This window comes from Siphateles boraxobius, unplaced genomic scaffold (assembly GCF_051911475.1).
Source record: "Siphateles boraxobius isolate OS27281-9 unplaced genomic scaffold, OSU_SipBor_1 13, whole genome shotgun sequence".
NCBI classification, from domain to species: Eukaryota; Metazoa; Chordata; class Actinopteri; order Cypriniformes; family Leuciscidae; genus Siphateles; species Siphateles boraxobius.
Genome location: NW_027508733.1, coordinates 12,060,627 through 12,081,669, shown reverse-complemented (window position 1 = coordinate 12,081,669; position 21,043 = coordinate 12,060,627). Strand labels below are relative to the sequence as shown.

General features: G+C 42.1%; 2 protein-coding genes across 3 annotated transcripts in view; one reads left to right on the top strand and one right to left on the bottom strand.

Annotated features, from left to right (window-relative positions):
* The window catches only part of LOC143735469 (uncharacterized), a 204,678-nt gene that overhangs the window by 88,711 nt on the left and 94,924 nt on the right, over positions 1 to 21,043 (bottom strand). The window lies entirely within an intron of this gene.
* Positions 1 to 21,043, top strand: part of LOC143735405 (uncharacterized) — a 77,916-nt gene that overhangs the window by 41,958 nt on the left and 14,915 nt on the right. The window contains exon 13 of one of the 2 annotated variants that reach the window (XR_013203167.1): positions 15,640 to 15,847. The gene's annotated coding sequence lies outside the window, so the exon portion shown is untranslated. Of the gene's footprint in view, positions 1 to 15,639; positions 16,013 to 21,043 lie in introns of those variants that run through there. The other variant, XM_077225521.1, reaches the window with a different exon arrangement.

The window sequence follows — 21,043 nt, the reverse complement described above, 5'->3', positions numbered from 1 at the left end:
CAACCATACGCGCCAACCCATTTGACAAAGGCTGTCGAGCCCCACTGGTGCGTTAATATGCAGTTTCAGTGGCAACGGTTCCGTATGGCATACCACCTACCGCAAAACACAATATCTGCCCAACCACCCGTCATTCACGCAATATACACAGGAACGTAATGACTGTAAATACTATACAACCTATACAAATAAACCAACAGACTCTTCAAGTTTTCAAGAATTCTACGAAACCGTAGCGTGGCGGCCTGCACACAGCCAGCAAGAATCTTTCCGTCTCAACCACAGCCAGTTGCTGCTCCTTTCTGCTGCTTCAGATAAGTTCTTTACTGTGCGACGCAATTCTTGGCCACTGAATCCGACGTCTCTGAGGAACCGGGTTGTAGAGTGTGCCACAAAACCTCGAAAACCCACTTCCACTGGATAAACTTGGACTCTCCATCCTTGCTGTTCTGCTTCAGTGGCCAGATGAGCATACCGCAGTTTCTTCCTCTCATATGCCTCATCTACCGCATCCTCCCATGGCACTGTTAACTTTTACTTTACTCTTTTAGTAACTCTTTGAAACTTCTTAAAACAAACTGTCTCAAAACATATAAAATAAATTATTTGCTAAAATAATGACAAAATTGAGAAATCAGAAACATAATAAGGGCAAGGGTTCAACAATGACAATTATTGTTGAAAACTGTAAAAATATTATTAATTCTCAACTGTCTCAATACAGTGTAACTGTCCTCAAAATCCTTTTTATTATTATTATTATTGTAACAGACTTTGTTGTATTGTACATGACAGAATCCAACAAAGTCTGTTACTATAATACCGGTAATGATGTAGGCTACTGGCGCTCGTTGTGTGTATGCAATCTATTTTTCCCCTCGGGGCTTGCCGTAGATAGGAATGGGTCATGCGCACTTGGTACTGGAGTGTCGCGGGTTTTTGGCGTTAGTGATCTGATGTGTGGTATATTATAAAGTGGAGAAGAGTTCAAACTGCTATGTTTATTATTTATTCAAACTGCTACCCTTAAACCTAGAAGGTTAAGTTCCCCTGCGGCTATTTTCTCCAACTTAAACCGACACCGTGACTATGCGCAGTTGCGCATGAATTGTCTATGCACTCGCGAGGTGTCTAGATTATGCGCATGACTTAAACGCTGGCAGACACAGCAGCAGTTGTTGGCAGGTATATTGATCATGAAATCAGAATTTTCTTGTCTTGAATTATTCATTCATTCATTCATTCACATTCATTCATTTATGTCACTTGTTTAAGTCATCTAAAAAAATTTTTTTTTAAACTCGATTGGGGGGCCCCAAGCAGCCGCTTAGTTCGCTTATGCCTCGGGCCTGCCCTGTGTATATATATATTAGTGGTGGGCCGTTATCGGCGTTAAAGTGCTGCGTTAACGTGAGACTCTTATCGGGCGATAAAAAAAATATCGCCGTTAATCTATTCTCAAAGTTGGGTTGGGATCATAAAATAGCTTTTTCGAATATCGTTATATTTTTCGCGCAAATCAGCTGGGTATTTTCCTGTCAGGGACACAAGGTGTATGTATACTTTTACATGTTACGTTGGGCGACGTTCCTCTTGTTACTTTACATGTTGTTAAATGAGTTTATTCCAAGTGCGCTGTATCTTTTTTTTATGGGGATGAGCGATGCTCAATTCACAAATGAATCACTCTTTTGGGTTGATTCTGTTCAAAGACTTCATCGAACAAGTTGGCAGATCTGTCTAAATCGGTTCGCGAATCATTCTGTTCAGTTCCTCACGCACTGAATCGTCTGAAGCGCGTTCAATCACACTCTACTTGGAGTCGTAACAGGAAGATTTAAGAACATCAAGAGCGTTGGATGAAATGGCAGTGGATCTACAGTTTAGTCTAGTGAAAGCAAATCTGCAAATGCATTATATTTTTGCCAGCGATGAAGATCTTTATTGAATGAATTTATTTAATGAATTATAAAATTAGATAAATTAGATTTCATTTCATTCAGGTAATACATTTTACAACCAAACAGATTATTACGCCACGATAGCACTACTAAAAAGTATGACATTATCCATTTTTTTTGGACATATACATTAATTTATAGGCTACAAAAAACGCTTCAGAGCGTCGGCGCACTGGCAAAGGTTAACAGGTTAAATAAGCTAACGTTACCCTCGTGTACAGTTTATGAAATGAACACCCGCCATCCCGCGGTAATGTGTGTGTATTGCGCAGGGGCATAGTCACACGAATAGTTTTACATTGATTGAAACTAATTTGTTTAAAAAGGAGGAGGCTATTGCCGGTAAAGGCAGGTTCACATAAAATCATTATGACATATGACATATGTTTTGATCTAACGAGCATCTGGTTTGGCGATGCAAAAACGGACTGTAGCTACGTCGTATTGTTTTTTTCTTCTTCCAATTAGCCTACTATGTTAAAAAAAACGACGAAACCATGTTACTTGTCCAATTAATAAACAGTTTGTTTGATGACAAATCGCTAAAGAGGAAATTGGCCTCCCTTTCTGTCATTGTGATTGTGCGTTGTTTTTTTGTTGTTGTTTTTTAACGATATTCGACTTTTGCTCCTCTATTGTCGAATGGTATTTTTGGCAGGAATTCACATCCCTACGCGAGGCTAACTATTCTCAAAGACTTACTTTTAGTCATTATTTGGGTAGCACACATATTCTGAATGCCTTCGGCAGAATTCAAATGAGTCATTTTAATCTAGATTAATCTAGATTAATTCCAAGTTTCCAGTGAGATTAATCTAGATTAAAAAAAATCATCTATGCCCACCTCTAATATATATATACATATATATATATATATATATATATATATATATATATATATGTCACTTTGCTTCAGTGTTTTATTGTTATAAAACAATGTTTCCATTTACTTTACTTTCTGAACTTTTTTGGACACATCTGCATAGTCAGTAAATAAAAAAACACCAGTTCTTCACTGAAAAGAGCCTATAACTATAATAATGTTGTAATAAAAGCAAACCTTGCTCAGGGATCGTTAAATGTCTACAAATTTTAATCTGGACATCTAGAATATCCCAGTATAACTTTCTAAAGGAAAAAAAAATCCAAACTTCAGGAGGTTCTGTTTGAGTTGAATAAAAAAAAGGGTAAATGCATCCATATCATCTGTTTAAAATGATATATGGCACTTGATGCTGACTGCTATAATGGGTTAGAAAATAAAGAAAAGTACAGACGAGTCAGGTGCCCAACAGATGTTCTAGGTCTTTAAGGGTTAAAGTGACAGCAGCCTGTTATGTTGTAAATGATGACAATGTAATTCTTGTGTGAATTATACCTTTAACACCAGTATTGAGTTAATGTGCATGTTCATATTTATGCTCATGTTTTTGTGATCAAATCTGATTGTGATCAACTGTTGTAGCAACTTAAAGAAATGAGTGTTGTGCCTTGTATTATTCACTATTAGTATTATGTATTAGTAATTAGTATTATGCACATTTGTAAGTCATTTAAATAAACGTTCAAATAAAGATATTAATCTATGTGTATTTGATCTTTCTATCTGATCATTATTGTATTCTAGAGGACAAACACTGATTCCGTTGTTAACTGACATAGCTTTATAAACTCTAATTAAATATACTTGTGTGTGTTAATAGTTTTTTTTGTTGTAGTTTGAAACAAGTTGTTTGAAATCAGTTGGTTCATACTGTATGCTCTGACAAAAAAATCCAATTTGAAAAGATATGGCAGTTATTCAACCACATCTAATCAAAACGCAATGAAAACTAAAATATTCTATAGTTGAATTCAAAGCAATGGCCGATTATATTCCATCATAAGTTTACCTTTATTTAATGTATACAACTTATCCGTCTTACTTAATTTTTAATTCGGAGCCAAACGACTCTATCGCCGTAGCAACAGTTTTCTGAACTTTCTGAGTTTTCTTTTTAATAATCATCTGAAACTTGGCAAACTATCAAACTGGCGGTTCTAGTAAGATGAAAAAAAAAAAAAATATATATATATATATATATATATATATATATATATATATATATATATATATATATATAGTAGAGTCTCACGGGCTCTAGTCCAAGTGCGGTGACACCTCTGGACAAAGGCGTGAGCGGAGGGGACCGCAACCTCTGATTCCAGACTGGGAAAAATAGGTGGCTGGTAACCTACACTACATTCAAATGGAGATAGGCCCATGGCCGACACTGGCAACGTGTTGTGCGCATACTCCACCATAGACAGTTGTTGGCTCCAAGAGGAAGGATTCTTGGAGACCAAACATCGCAACACCCTCTCCAAATCTTGGTTGGCTCTTTCGGTCTGGCCATTGCTCTGGTGATTGAACCCTGAGGACAGAATAACCGTCGCCCCCAGTAACCTATAAAACTCTCGCCAAAATTTGGACACGAAGTGGGGTCCCCTGTCGGAAACCACGTCTCTCGGGAGGCCATGTAACCGAAAGACGTGGTCAACGATCGTCACCGCTGTCTCCTTGGCTGAGGGTAATTTGGGTAAGGGAATAAAATGGGCCGCCTTCGAGAATCGGTCCACCACAGTCAAAACTACTGTGTTACCCTGGGAGGGTGGTGATAAAATCTAGAGTGATATGGGACCAGGGTCTCTAAGGAACCGGCAGCGGCTGAAGTAACCCGTCTGGAGGTCGATTGGAAGTCTTACCAGTGGCACAGACCGAGTAAGCCAAAACAAAATCGTGAATGTCGCGAGCCATAAGTGGCCACCAGAACCGTTGCTTGACTAAAAAACTAGTGCGATTAACTCCTGGATGGCAAGCCACGTTGGAGCTATGACCCCACTGGATGACGTCCGACCGTAATCCCTACGGTACAAATAACCGATTCGGTGGGCAACCGGGCGGAGGTGTTACCCCTTCTAAGGCCTTCTCGACCCTCGATTCGACCTCCCATGTGAGTGTGGAAACAAATAGGGTTTCGGGTAAAATACACTCGGGAGTGGACGGGCGTTCATAAAAATCAAACATACAAGATAAAGCGTCGGGTTTGATGTTCTTGGAACCCGGACGGTATGAGAGAGAAAAATCAAAACGACCGAAAAAAAGTGCCCACCGAGCCTGCCTGGAGTTCAATCTTTTGGCGGTCCTAATGTATTCTAGGTTCTTGTGATCGGTCCAGACGATAAAAGGTACCCCGACCCTTCTAACCAGTGGCGCCATTCCTCCAACGCTAACTTGACTGCCAACAACTCCCTGTTTCCAATGTTGTAATTACGTTCGGCTGGGGATAGACGATGAGACAAAAATGCGCAGGGATGCACAGTTCGGAGGGGTTCGAACGGGGCACGCTTAAGTGCGTCCAGGACCGTGGTCAGGTCCCAAATCGGCACCGAGGGGGGGCGTGGGGGATTTATCCTCCTGGCGCCCCTCAGGAAACGAACAACTAGGTAGTTTTTCCCTAGTGTGCGTCCTTCGACCGGCTCATGTGATGCCGCTATGGCAGCCACATATACTTTGAGCGTGGAGGGGGTGCGGCCTGCCTCCAACAGCTCTTGTAAGAAAACGAGCACACTCGGTACTTCGCATGTGTCAGGATTCAGGTTCCTGGGCTTGCACCAGTCACTTAACACCTTCCATTTCTGGGCATATAAGCGCCTCGTAGAGGGCGCTCGTGCCTCAGTGATGGTTCTCAACACTCCACTGGGGAGGTTCCCGGGAACCCGTTGAGGGGCCACGCATGGAGGGCCCACAGATCGGGGCGGGGATGGAGGATCGTCCCGTTGGCCTGCCTGAGGAGATCTAGCCTCAGTGGGATCGGCCATGGGGCAGATTGTATCATCTGCATCAGTTCTGGAAACCACGTCTGGTTTTTCCAGAGTGGGGCTACCAGGAGCAATGCACATTTCTCCTCCCTGATCCGACTGATGACCTGGGGTAGCATCGCAACCGGAGGGAAGGCATACAGCGGGCGGCTCGGCCATACTTGGGCGGCTCGGCCATACTTGGGCGAGCGCGTCCGTGCTCTTTGAAAAGAAGAGGGGGCAGTGCGTATTCTCCTTGGAGGCAAAGAGGTCGACCTCTGCTCTGCCAAAGGTTTGCCATAACCACTGAACCGTCAGGGGGTGGAGAGACCATTCTCCTGGGAGAACTTTGTCTCTGGACAGCATGTCCGCTCCCTGGTTCAGAACGCCTGGCACATGCGCTGCTCTCAGCGAGCGCAGGTTGCGCTGGGACCATAGGAGGAGCTCCCTGGCCATCGAGTGCAGGGAACTCGATCTGAGTCCACCCTGACGATTTATATGCGAGACTACCGTCATGTTGTCCGTTCGGACTAGGACGTGCTCGTCCTTCAAGTACGGGAGCAGGGCTCTGAGAGCCAAAGCGACCGCTTTCAATTCCAGACAGTTGATATGTAGGCGCTTCTCCGGGTTTGACCACAAGCCGGAGACAGGCCTGCCCTCGTAAAGGGCCCCCCAACCTATTTTGGAGGCATCTGTCGTGATCATTTTTCTCCTTGTGTTTACACCCAAACTCACGCCGGGCTGATACCAGTCGACAGCTTTCCAGGGCGTCAGGGCTTTTATGCAGCCGTGATTTGCCCTGATTAAAAAGTGGCCCGAGCGCCACGGCTTTTGAGCCAGCGTTGGAGAGGACGCATGTGCAACAATCCTAGCTGGAGTACATCTGATGCTGAGGCCATGAGACCGAGCATCCTCTGAAACCGCTTTACGGGGGCGCGCGCGCCCGCTCTGAACGATGTTGCAAGGCGCCGGATAGTGAGCGCGCGCTCTGATGAGAGGCGCGCCGTCATCTGCACTGAGTCTAGCACTATTCCCAGAAAAGAAATATTCTGGCTGGGGGATAGCATGCTCTTTGCAAAATTGATTTTTAGACCTAGGCACTCTAGATGACTGATAATCCAAGACCTGTGTGTCACTAACTGGCTCTCTGATTGTGCTAGTATTAGCCAATCGTCGAGATAATTCAGTATTTGCACTCCCCACTGTCTCGGGGGGAAAGTGCTGCATCCATACATTTCGTAAATGTACGGGGTGCCAGTGACAGGCCGAATGGTAGTACTGTGTACTGGTATGACTGTCCCTCGAAAGCGAATCTCAGAAACGGCCTGTGATGAGGCGCAATTGGAATGTGAAAGTAAGCGTCTTTCAGATCCACTGACAGAAACCAATCCCTCGGGCGAACTTGCGCGAGGATATGCTTGGTAGTTATCATTCTGAACGAACGAATCATTAAAGCTTTGTTCAGATGTCTGAGATCTAGAATGGGGCGGAGACCGCCATCCTTTTTCGGGGCGAGAAAATAGCGGCTGTAAAAACCTGCCTCGCTCATAGAGGGGGGTACTGTTTCTATAGCGCCTTTCTCTATCAGTTTGAGCATCTCGGTGCGTAGAACATGTGAAACATCTTTTCTCACTTTCGTCTCTACCACCGCTGTGAAGCGGGGCGGTCTGCGAGCGAATTGAAGCGAGTAACCGTGTTTTATTATGTTCAAAACCCACTTCGGCATGTCGGGGATATTTTCCCAAGCTTTCTCTCGCACAGATATGGGCTGACTGCTGGCTGGGGGCGTGTCGTAGTGACGTATGGCTCCCGTCAGCGAATCGTTCTGTGTTAACACCGAGCTTACAGCTCTCAGCGGCGCGGACGCGCGCTGAGCAGCTCTGCTGAATGCCGAGTGCAGGGGTGCGTGTGAGATTACAGGCACGCTCGCTGTAATGCTCACAGAGTGAGATGGGGCAATGTTTGACACTCTGTGTATAGTGCTTATGGGTGGGGGTGCATATACTGTGGTAGGCACGCGCGCCACTTTCATAAAACTTCCCGCTCGTGGCGGGGGTTTTTTGGCCATATAAATAGTGTTTGTGAGTTGGGGTGCGTGCATAACAGCGGGCACACGCGCTACTCTTATACAACTTCCCGCTTTTACTGGGGAAGTGTTTATAACTGTGGGAACAGTGCTTGTGTGTAGTGGTGCATACGTAACAGTTGGCACACAATCTACATTTATGGGGCGTCCAGCCTGAGCTGGGACAACATTTGGCACTGCGTTGACAGTTTTGAAATGTGGGAATGCGCACTTTGGTGTGGACACGTGACCCTTTAATGACACAGGCAGAAAATAGCTCTTTATGTGATTTCTGTGTGTCGCCGTAAAAACGGCGTTTGTTTGCAGGTGGGCGAGCTGTGTGGCTGGCACATTGACTGCTGTATAGACATTTCCAGCCGCCTGTAAGGGAACTGGGTAATGCTTTAGGCGTTTTGGAGAGAACGGTCCGGCTTTTGCGAGACACGCGCTCTCCCTTTTCCTCCCTGTGGCTAGGAGGACTTACGAGGCTCTGGGTTCAGCACAATCCTGGGCCGAGGTCCCCGTCGCTCGGGCGGTTGCTTCCTGTTGGCCGAGCGCGAGCGGCGTCGAAAATCCGTTTCAGGTTTGGGCTGAGAAACGGGGGGCGCCTTCTTAGCTCGCTGCTGTTGAGGCGGCCGTTGGCGGCGTTGAGCGGCGTTTTTTCTTTCGCGGCTCGACCAGAAGAGATGGCAGCACGGAAGAGGTGGGCTCTTTCGCGGTGAAGACGGCGAAGCGAGCGCGCAGCTCAGTGAGGCCCAGGGCGTCACACTCGGGGCATCCGCCTCGAGTAAGGGCAGCCTCTGCGTGGTCCGGTCCCAGGCAGCGGGCGCAGATGATGTGGCGATCCCCATCTTGAAGAGGGCCTCGACACGAAGCGCAGGAAGGCATTTGACGCCTTGAAAATTGCTCTTTTAGAATAAAAGTGTCGCGGGGGCGAACACTGATTAGCTTTGCAAAAAGGATATAGTGATGCGCGCCGGATGGCTTAGCAGAAGGGTGATCGAAGGCGGCTGAAGGCGCCGGCGTCCTCGAAGCAGTCCTGCTGTAGGCTTGTCGACGGCGGCGGCGGCGAAAGACTCCAACAATCCGGAGGATCAGCGAAGAGAATGTTCTTTGCTGAAGGAGATTAAATCTAAAGAACTCAGACGACGGGGCGCCCAATATATAGCCTTTGGCCACGCCCATCCTGGCGGGCTCTGACGCGCGTGGACGCGAAGCACGCTCATTGGAAGCGGGTTCAGAGTCGCCCCGTCATTGGTTCGTGCAAGTTGCCGCAGCACAGCCAATGACCGAGCTGCCTCGCTCATTGCTGTATGCTGTGCAGCTGCAATGCGTTTTACATAAAGACTTCAATATTTCTCGAGAAAAGGAGTTTTCCCATAGCGTAAGCATTACGCAATAGGAGAGACCTCTCGAAAGGGAACTTAGTTACTTCGGCGGGTAATTTAGCCGTGTAAATTGGAATGCAACACTAACAAATTCAACCTAATCTCCAGGGATGAAACGCTACACAGATCGGGCTACAACTAAATAAATAACAGCAAAAGTTGTGCGTGCTTTTTAAACAAACAAACACCCCATTAGGTTGAGATACTACTTACTGTAGTCAGGTGGCGGGTGAAATAAATGATTATGGCTAAGAAGCGTGCGTAACGTGATGTATCGTTGCCGTGGTAACGACTGAAAGTCTTCTGATTACTATTAATTATAATTATTTATAATAATTGCTGCTATGACAGAAAATACATTTGAAAAAAATAAAATATCATTAAGGATTTAATAATGTAAAGGGAACAATTTAACACCGCCTCGGGCCATTCTTTAAAAATACTCCATCTATAAATTGATAGTTATATCACAAACAATTTACTGTTATTTAGACAACAAGAATCGGAACTAATACACTATAATAAATTATTAAAGGAGAACGTTTCGTAAACTAGAAAACAACATTTACCCGCTGCCCACTGTGTGACATTGTTGAACCAGGGAATCCGAGTGAGCCTCAAATGACATTTGACAAATGAGCCTCATTGACTTTGTATGGGTGTTGTTTTCGTGGTAGCCTAACCTGTAATTATATATATATAACAACTTGTGACTGAATATGAAAACACCCTTTTTTCATTATATTCAAGCAATGGTCTTCGTGTTCAGGAATGTTTTTGAGAGAGACAATTATGGCGTTATTTTTTAGTCAAAAGTTATGAGCGTGTAAGACATGCTCACGAGCACATTATGTTATTTCACAAGCGCAAAAATGAACCTTCAGCTGGCATGATAAAAGTACTCGCGCACAAATTCAACAACCGAGATGTGTACAGGTAGCTGCGAGCGAGCGCCTGGCATACTCTCATAGGTTAACTCTGCTTGTACAGTGGAATCCTGCTCGCGCGCAGCGGGCTTCTGCTCACGGAGTGCTGTTTTGCTCGCGCAGTAGATTTCTGCTCGGTCAGCTGATTTCTGCTCCCTCGAGTCTACATGACTTTTGACAATTTGGGGGCGGAACCAAGGAGGGCACTGACCCTCTTATGATTGGTCACTTTAATCGTAATCACAACCACAGGGACATCTTTGTACTTTGATTGACAGCTCTCATTACAGGAAGCACGGAGTTTTTTTTTTTTTTAATAAAAAAAGTAGTAAAAAAAGTATTTTTTTTATACTCACACTGGCATAAACATACGTAAATATAGTTAAAAGAAGAAAAGAAAAAACTAACGCCAGGAAGAAACTAAGTAACGTTAGCCTAACTAACGTTAGCTATGTCAGAAACATGACGGAAACTTTGTAAACAAGGCTAACTTACTAGCTTGACTAGTAAGGCAAGAACATATTTGAAAAAGATGAACTAAAAATGTAAAAAATGAACATAATATTGCGTTACACAAAAAGGAAAAATGTACTTACTTTAAAGATCGTAGTCAATGACTAGATAGGATATCCTCTCCAAATACTGAAATCGTGTGACGAGTGGCCACTGTTGTGTTGGTAAATCTGCTTCCGTTTTTTAGGTACTGCCCCTCTCGGCCGGTGGAGGTACTTCTCTGTTTGTGCTTTAATACTTTCTTAAACATTTGTACAGATTGCAAAACTCGCAATTGCAAATTAATCCCTTATACCTGTAAAAGGTCAAATAAATAAAAAAATCGAGCTTGTAAAAAAATGAAAGACATAAACGAAATTTCCTGGGGTGACAGAGAGACAAAATATTTCTAAATATTTCACTTTATCTTTCAGGTCAAAACAGGGATTTTCATGTTTATTATAAATATTACCATGGTTGCAAATTAATAAAAAAAATCTAAAGCATACCCAAGCTTTTGGCCAAGTTGCAGATGTCTTTCACTGTTCACTGATTTCAGGCATTGGTGAAAAGTCTAACTTCTTCCATTTATTCTGCTAAATTGTTCATACCATGAATGAAATATTTATTTTAAAACCTAATCAGAAAGATATTTATTGCCAAGTAAGTTTTACAAAAGGAATTCTTTTTGGACTATTTGTGCATCTCAATTGTGCATAAATCAAAGAAATGTAAAGAATTGTCACCTTAAGTGACTAAAATAATTCTATATATTTTACATAGGCATATCACTGAATCGCTTCAGAGTTTCAACGTAATTTAAATGTATTTTCCTAAACCTTATCATGGAATCAGACTGAGTCAAATCTGTTATAAACCCTAATGACTTTGGAGCAACAACAACAACAAAATTTGATATAATTCACATAATAATTATAATCGCTTTAAATGTGAAAGTTAAAATGCTGTCAGTTCCACTCATGCCAATGACATGGCTGGTCGATTTCAAAGCGGCTTGCCGCCAGCCGGCCGCGGTTCATTTAGACGGCGGCAACCGCCAGAGAGAATGAAGTCGGCGGCCCGGCGGCTGTTCGCCGGCGGCATCTCGCAAGAAATGGGAGTGACGTATTCGGCGGCAAACGTTTCATCTCCGCCAGCGGGGCGCACCTATAGCCGACAGTTTGGGGCCGGCGGCAAAAAGAAGCCGTGCCGATATTTTTTGCTATCTGGGACAGAGTGTGTTGATGTCCAGATGTGTGGTCTGGTTGCTGATGGGATTGTTGATCACACAGCTGTAAGTGTTTTTATCCTGATATTCCACCTCCAGAGGTAGAGAGCTTTGATCTGCTTTGATCTGAATTCATAAACCAGAACAGCAACAGTAGCCACACCCACCAGAGCAGAGAGAGCCAATTGGATCACAGCTTCAGTAAAACCACAGCAGCGGGTGCAGTCTTATGAGAGAAAAAATGGCCAGGTTAATAATAAGAAATAAGTTGAATTTAATTTGTGAACAATATACATACGGTATATAGTGTCATGTACCTGCACATGTGTGACAGAGTGTGTTGATGTCCAGATGTGTGGTCTGGTTGCTGATGGGATTGTTCAGCACACAGCTGTATGTGTTTTTATCCTGATATTCCACCTCCAGAGGTAGAGAGAGACTGATGCTGAGATCACACACACTGATGCTGGACAATACACTGATTCCTGCGTACCAGGAGAGAGTCACATCACTCACATTCAACACTGAACACACCAGTGAACAATTCAAAGATAATGATGATGATGATGAAGATGATGATGATGAACAGTATCTGCCGATGACGGGAACAGGCAGACGATCTCAGAAAATATTTTTGTTATTGGTCTTTTTTGATGTGTTGAGTGTGAGTTTATTGTGATGTCGGTGTTGTGAACTTTTTCTTTGTAGAAAAGTAAGAAGCTCAGACCAGGAGACGGTCGAAGTTTTTTAAGCAGAAGTTCTTTATTGCTTGTCGTTGCTGCAGTCATTCCAACATCGTCTAAATTAAAGTAACTTTACATGGTATATTATAGGCATTTTAAGAGGAGGGACTTCTGGAGGTGGAGACAAATTCAAACAAAGCATGCAAATGTAGTACGGACACACCCTACTCTGAGGGCATTACCAATCCAATGGAATCAGCATAACTATTCAAATGCTGATAGTGGCCAGGAACTCTGGTTCCAAGAGCCATTACAGAAAGTCTCAGTGATCAGACTCATTTAACTTACAACGGAGAAAACAGGATTTGCCAGATTCTCTTGCTGGAAACTGTTTCACAGCTGATATCATTTACCATCCTAACCTGAAATGCTAACTTAACTTTCTCAGTTTATATATGATAGTATTAGAAACTTAAATAAAACATTTAATAAATTTGTAATCCTTCATCGGTCAGAGAGAGTCTCTATCAATATGTATAAAGGATTCATGCTACATAAAGTATAAGTGTCACACAAAATTCATTACATAGAATAGTACTGTAAAGAAATTTCTAAAATGTCCTTTCTATAACAGTCACTGACAGAACATTATCAAACACAATAAATCATATTAGACATGCTGGAAATGGTCATGACATTTTGACAAAAGACAAGAATGACAATGATGACGTACATATATTGTAAGTAGAAAAATTTAATTACTGAAATTGTGAAAAGTGTTTTAACTCACCATAGACGGTAAGATTGAATGTGTTGAGAGGTGTCTCTGATCTGGTGCTTTTGACTGTATAAAGTCCAGAGTCTGTGGTTCTGATGTTCATGATGGTCAGAGACACAGTCTTCTCATCCAGCTTCAGTCTGTAATTCTATAATTTACAATAAATAAAACCTCTCATATTGGAAGGGAAAATCAGCAACGTTCAGAACAGCAATATGAACACAAAAGTATTTTAGTGTAATAAAACATACATTTTACGGGAAACATTAATGATGAAAATAATAACGAGCAGAAGAATGTGGGAATAATATAAACTGAAGTAAAGCAATACAAATACTTACCGGACAGACTACATGAGCACAAACAGTAGAGAAAATAAACACCTCAGACATTTTTTTTTCAGAACTTTGCCAAAGAGTTTCACTACAGAAATATTATAATAACCAGTTCTGGCGCTCTTGAATGTGCTGCCGGTCTGTAGTGAAGTGCATGTGTGTGTATTTATGTATACAAAATGATTATGCACACAGTGCACACACATATATTATGTAAACACAAACTTTTATTTTGGATGCGATTAATCGCGATTAATCTTTTCCCAGCCCTAGAAATAACATGAAGCCACTGCTTGCCTGAAGTCAAAATAGAGTCAGATTTCGCAGGAGAAGTGAACTGGAGGAGCTGCTCTCTAAACTTACAGAAGAAACCAACATAGATACACACAGAATAATATCACAGGAAGTCCATGGGAAATCTGTTGGTTCATACTGTATTCGATAACTGATGTACAAAATCAGAGAGAGTTTGCACTTCAAACAACCATCTGACTGAATATGTTGAGAGTAAAATCAGTAAAAACAAATGATTTGCTATCTTAGTTTAATACAATGGCTAATTAGTCCAATTATAACCATAATTATTCAGACGTCTCTCCATAGAGATATAGATGTGGCTCCATCTAGTGGCTGTAAGAATAATCTCTTTAAACGACAATGACCTGTAGGCCTAAATCTGATGAAGTCTAAATTACATGACAAATCCGGAGGACAAATGAGAAAAACAACATTCAACACAATCAGTTTATCATACCGAGGCAGTAACAACTTTTTTTTCAATTTCATTACAATTGCCACTATTTTGGACAGTTAATCCACTGAATAAGAAACCATTCTCATATCATCCTTTTTAGGGTCATTACTACATATTTCATCATGTGTCCAGGTCCTGCCCTATAAAAAAAACTGGTTGTTTCTGACGAAGGTGACTTGAATGCACCGTCATAAACACGACTTCCCACCTCGTAAACGAACTTCCGAGGAGGACTTGAATGCAACATTTGTCATTAAAATCAAACTCACAATACAGAACTGACCCAAAGTCAGTTAAAGCAATTTATTAAATCCATATATTAGTTCAAGGGATCACAGGGTGCTTCTCAATTCTTATTTGTGCATCCTCGTTTCCTTTCCTCGCGTCTCAGCTCTACCCCCTGTAGGTTTTGAGGGAAGGACACAAGGAAAGAAAATGAGGACGGAGGAATCGAATGAAAGCTTTTTTTATACATTGGAATACTTGATCATTCGAGCGTCACTTCACTGCGTCATCAGCAGCGCTCAAAGAATCTGCCCTTATGTTGTATTAGTTTGGTTATTTAAGAAATTCATAATAAATAATAATAAAGCAAGATACCCTGTTGAAATATGTGAGATGTGTGGTTTATATAAACTGCAAAGGTAAAGTTTAAATTAAAACTATTGTAACCGATGTGAAGGGGAAGAGAATTGGTACGTGCGTCACGTTTAGTCAATTAAACACTTTTCCGCATAGGAAACACTTGTTTATTCTCGCTCATGACTCCTCAGCAAGCCTCCTCACTCCCCGATCCTCGCGATGCAATTAGAGTATTGACATGTCGTTCAAGATGGCTGTGCTTGATTGGTTTCCGGGTCATAGGATGGAGGACAGAGGAGACGAGGAGGGATATTGAGAAGCACCCACAGAAGCACAATAAGTTAAAGAGGGCCCATTTGCTGAAATCACGTTCAAACCACTACTTCGAAGCAGGATTTGCAAATGTTTTGAATCTTCATGAAGCAGCAACACACCGACCCAACTGGCAGTGACAAAGCTTAAAACCCATTTCAACCAACAGAAAGATTTTTCCAAACCCAAATTGTTTAAGACAAGTCTAATGATCTCAGTTAAATCTGTTTTCTAACATGACCATCAGTGTTATATGAGTTTCATCTCTGAGAAACTGTTTCTGTTTGTTTTGCAGGAGTGTTTGGTGCTGAAACAGATGAAGTGAAGACAGTGTCAGTGATGGAGGGAGATTGTGTCACTCTAAACACTGATGTTACTGAAGTACAGGGATTGTATTCAACAGAGTTTTAGTTTCTCAATATCACAGTAGTTGTTCTGAATATCATCACAGCTGTGATTGGGCTTCAGGTGATCATATGACCGATGTTCACAACTATATGATGGTGAGTGTGATGCTGATTGTATCAGAAATCAGAAAGAGCTTTATTGCCAAGTGTGCTTGCACACACAAGGAATTTGTTTTGGTACTGAGGCTTCCAGTGGACATATACAAATACAACATGAAACATAATACTACAAATTATAAGAATAAAAAATAAAAATATAAATATATGAGAATAAAACTATCACAGTTGGTGTTTTGAATATTATAAATAAATAAATCTACATATAAGTATCACCTGAGTTGTGGGATATTGCACTAAACAGTGGGAGTATTGCACTTACAGGCATATGCCTTGGGAGGAGTGTTAACTGTTCAGGAGGGAAATGGCCTGTGGGAAGAAACTGTTCCTGTGCCGAGATGTTCTGAGTCTCCGTCTTGACGGTAACAGTTCAAACAGGTGGTGTCCAGGGTGAGTGGAGTCTATGATGATTTTACCTGCTCTCTTCCTCACTCTGGAAGAGTACAGGTCCTGGAGGTTTGGCAGGGGGGCACCAATAATCCTCTCCGCAGTCCGCACTGTCCGTTGTAGTCTCCTGATGTCTGATTTGGTAGCTGAACCAAACCAGACAGTGATGGAAGCGCACAAGACAGACTCAATGACGGCTGAGTAGAACTGAATCAGCAGATCCTGTGGCAGGTTGAACTTCCTCAGCTGGCGAAGGAAGTACAGTCTCTGCTGGGCCTTTTTCACAGTGGAGTCAATGTGATTGTCCCACTTCAGGTCCTGAGAGATGGTAGTGCCCAGGAACCTGAATGACTCCACTGCTTCCACAGTGCTGTTCATGATGGTGAGTGGGGGGAGTGCTGGGCTGTTCCTCCTGAAGTCCACGATCATCTCCACTGTTTTGAGCGTGTTCAGCTCAAGGTTGTTATAACTGCACCAGGCAGCCAGCTGTTCAACCTCCAGTCTGTAAGCAGAGTCGTCACCGTTTCGGATGAGACCGATGACAGTGGTGTCGTCTGCAAATTTCAGGAGCTTGACAGTGGGGTCTTTAGAAGTGCAGTCATTAGTGTACAGGGAGAAGAGCAGTGGGGAGAGAACGCACCCTTGGGGAGCACCAGTGCTGATTGTGAGTGTCTTGGATGTGTGTTTCCCCAGTCTCACTCGCTGCTGCCGGTCCGTCAGGAAGCTGGTGATCCACTGACAGATCGAGGATGGTATGGAGAGCTGGGTCGGTTTGGCTGTGAGAAGACCAGGCATGATGGTATTGAAGGCCGAACTGAAGTCCACAAAGAGGATCCTTGCATAAGTCCCTGGTCTGTCGAGATGTTGCAGGATATAATGCAGTCCCATGTTGACTGCATCATCCACAGACCTGTTTGCTCTGTAAGCAAACTGAAAGGGATCCAGCAGGGGTCCAGTGAGGTCCTTCAGGTGGGCCAGCACCAGTCTTTCAAACGACTTCATGACCACAGACGTGAGAGCGACAGGTCTGTAGTCATTAAGTCCAGTGATTTTGGGTTTTTTGGGGACAGGAATGATAGTGGAGCGTTTGAAGCAGCAGGGAACTTCACACTGCTCCAATGATCTGTTGAAGATCTGCGTGAAGACCGGGGCCAGTTGGTCAGCGCAGGCTTTTAAACAAGCAGATGAGATGCCGTCTGGGCCTGAGGCTTTCCTAGTCTTCTGTTTTTTGAAGACTCGGCTCACGTCCTCCACACAGACCTTAAGCTCAGGTTGGATGGCAGGAGGGGGGAGTGATAATTGGAGAACAGGAGGTGATGCTGAATGTGTGAAGTGCAGATCAGACCGGGTGTGTGGTGTGAATGAGGGCTTTTCAAACCGACAGTAAAATGAATTTAAATCGTCAGCCAGGTGTTGATTGTCCACAGATCGAGGGGATGGTGACTTGTAGTTGGTAATGTTCCTCAGGCCATTCCAGACTGATGATGGGTCGTTGGATGAAAACTGTTTTTTCAGTTTATCAGAGTAGTTCCTTTTAGCAACTCTGATCTCCTTTGTCAATCTGTTTCTGGCCTGGTTATACAAGATTTTATCCCCACTTCTGTAAGCATCCTCTTTGGCATGACGAAGGTGTTTGAGTTTCCCAGTAAACCATGGTTTATCATTAGTGAATGATAAGAATGTCCTGGTAGGAATGCATGTATCCTCACAGAAACTTATATATGATGTTACAGTATCTGTGAGCTCATCCAGATCATTGGTAGCAGCTTCAAACACAGTCCAATCAGTGCAATCAAAGCAGGCCTGTAGATTCTGCTCTGCTTCATTAGTCCATCTTTTTACAGTCCTTATTCCAGGTTTAGCTGATTTCAGTTTCTGCCTGTAGGTCGGTATGAGATGAACCAAACAGTGATCAGAGAGCCCCAAAGCTGCCCGTGGGACGGAGTGATATGCATTTCTTATTGTGGTGTAACAGTGGTCCAGTATATTACTGTCTCTGGTGGGACATGTAACGTGCTGTCTGTATTTTGGTAGTTCACGGGAAAGATTTGCTTTGTTAAAATCCCCAAGAATGATTAAAAGAGAGTCTGGGTACCTTTGTTCCGTTTCAGATATTTGTTCAGCCAGCTGTTGTAGCGCTGCGCTCACGCACGCGTCTGGAGGGATGTAAACATTCACGAGAATGAAAGAGGAAAATTCCCGAGGCGAGTAGAAGGGTTTACAGTTTATGAAATGTGCCTCTAAATTAGGAGAGCACATCTTCTTCAGTGTTGTTACATCTGAACACCAACTTTCGTTAATGTAGAAACACAATCCACCACCTCTCGTTTTCCCCGTTAGCTCCGCGATGCGATCCGCTCGGAACAGCTGGAAGCCCGGCAGATGTATTGCGTTGTCCGGTATGGCTTCACTCAGCCAGGTTTCAGTGAAGCACAAAGCAGCAGAGTTTAAAAAATCCTCCACACCGAGGCAGCCATCCGCGGCGCCATCTTGGATAGGACCTGTTTGTTTATGCTTGTATACAAGCATAAAAATGGTTATCCTCCAGTAAAAGGGTTCAGTATATTTAATCTCTGTTTCTGTCTTTCATTTTAAAATAAACTTCATTGTACAATGATGTCGTAACTTTCAAAGCACAAAACTCCTTTCCAAGAAGTATTATTATAGCTAAAAATGATTACAGTTCTTCATTGGTATTTGTACGCTGCTTTTACATATGAAACTTGTAATATTACCATAAAATTATCAGATTGACTTTTCCACTAAACCAGTGCTTCTCTAAATTCCGGTCCTGGGGCAGTAGCTCTGTTTACTCCAGTTGTGCTAGAAGCGTGAGATTCAACTGTAAATACTGTGGAAATCTGCTAATTAAAAAAGAAAATACAAAGGATTTCAGTCAACAATGCACAATTTCCCATGATAAACATGAAAGACATGTAATGTTTTATTTTAAAATCAAAGTCTGTTGATATTTCCTGATCAAACCCACTAGATCACTGAATAATATTGTCACGGTTTGGGTTTTGTGTCTTGTTCCTTGTTCTTGTCACGTCATGTGATTCCCTGTTTGCCATGCGCCTTGTCAATTGTTCCCAGGTGTGTCTTATTAGCCACGCCCCCTTGTTATCTTGTTTGCCTGTGTATTTAAGCCATGTGTCTAGTTCAGTCTTTGTGAGTTCTTGATGTTGTTATGTTGCTTGTCTCCTTGTTCCTGTTCTGAGTTTCTATTACCCTGGAATACCTGTTTGTTTAATTAAATTTGTGCTTGCATTTGGATTCTGCTTCCTCCTTGTCTGCCGCTTCTTGTGACAAATATACTGACACGTTTCACAGGAGCTTCTAGTGATGATGATCAGATTGAATCTGAAAAAAACAAGATCAGGCAACGAACACATAACTTTCAAATTTATGACAAAACATTTATCTTTGTGTGGAAATAATTAAACTTGGATACTTCAAAAACGGCATGCAATTTCTATTACTTTCAATGTTCAAGGACTTTGCAGCATATTATTAAAATTTGAATGCACTTTTAATTGTGCATTTCTGGATAACATTCTGCATTACCATTGTGTTTGGCCCTTTTACCGTGGTGGTAAAGGCAAATTGTGGTAATCAATTTTATTTTTAAAGTATCCGTTTCAAACCAATACTACTTCTAACTGTCATAACAGTTGTATGACAATTTGTTCCTTTTTATGAAATATACATTTGATCATATAAATTGGGTAATCAAACATCAGAAAAATAAGGCTACCAACCAACTAACATAATTGATGTTCCAGCATTGTATAATTTAATATGTGCTTAGCAGTGTTGGGGGTAACTTATTACAAGTAACTTGAGTTACGTAATCAGATTACTTTTTCAAGTAACTAGTAAAGTAACGCATTACTTTTTCAATTTACAACAAAATATCTGAGTTACTTTTTCAAATAAGTAACGCTAGTTAATTTTTCACATGTATTGACTGGCAGCTCTCCTGTCCCCATGTTGAGAGAAATAATGTGAGGTGTTGTGTGCATTTGCATTGAACATGCATTTACTCATCTCACTTGCACAAAAACATTCAGTATTCCTCAAAATGAATAAAAACAGTCAAATGCAATCTCAGAATTTTGTGCAAAAGTTTATAATTAACTATGTTAAATTACACAAATATACTTTATGTATTTAATCTCACTTTATTAACCAATGTCTTTGCTGCTGACATACAATGATCTAATTCAACCATACTAATAAGCAAAAATGACTTTAGATTAGGTTTAGAAATAAGAGTGTTGAACTTCCTTCTCCTGTATCCTATTGTTATTTAATCAAGAACAGCAGCAGCTGAAAGGTTTGTTTGAGCGGCGCCCTCTACTGTACAGTAGTAAATATGCATTTCCTGCAGCCTTAGGCTTATTCATTTAACTTTTGATGTGAAAGGGCCTTAACAATTGGCAAAAATAGATTGTTTTAGCTGTTATTAAAAAACAAACAAACAAGCCCATGCAGGTGAGAAAAAGTAACGCAAAAGTAATGTAATGCATTACGTTCCATAAAAAGTAACTAAGTAACGTACTTAGTTACTTTTTTGGGGAGTAACGCAATATTGTAATGCATTACTTTTAAAAGTAACTTTCCCCAACACTGGTGCTTAGTTTAATTACATTTGTAAGTGTATGGCTGCTGTAGACAAAGAGTATAAGGAGATGCATCATGAATCCTACAGACTGAACGAGTTTGAGAACCACTGGTATTCAATAACTGACAGTTTCCACTTTAAACAACCATCTGACTGAATAT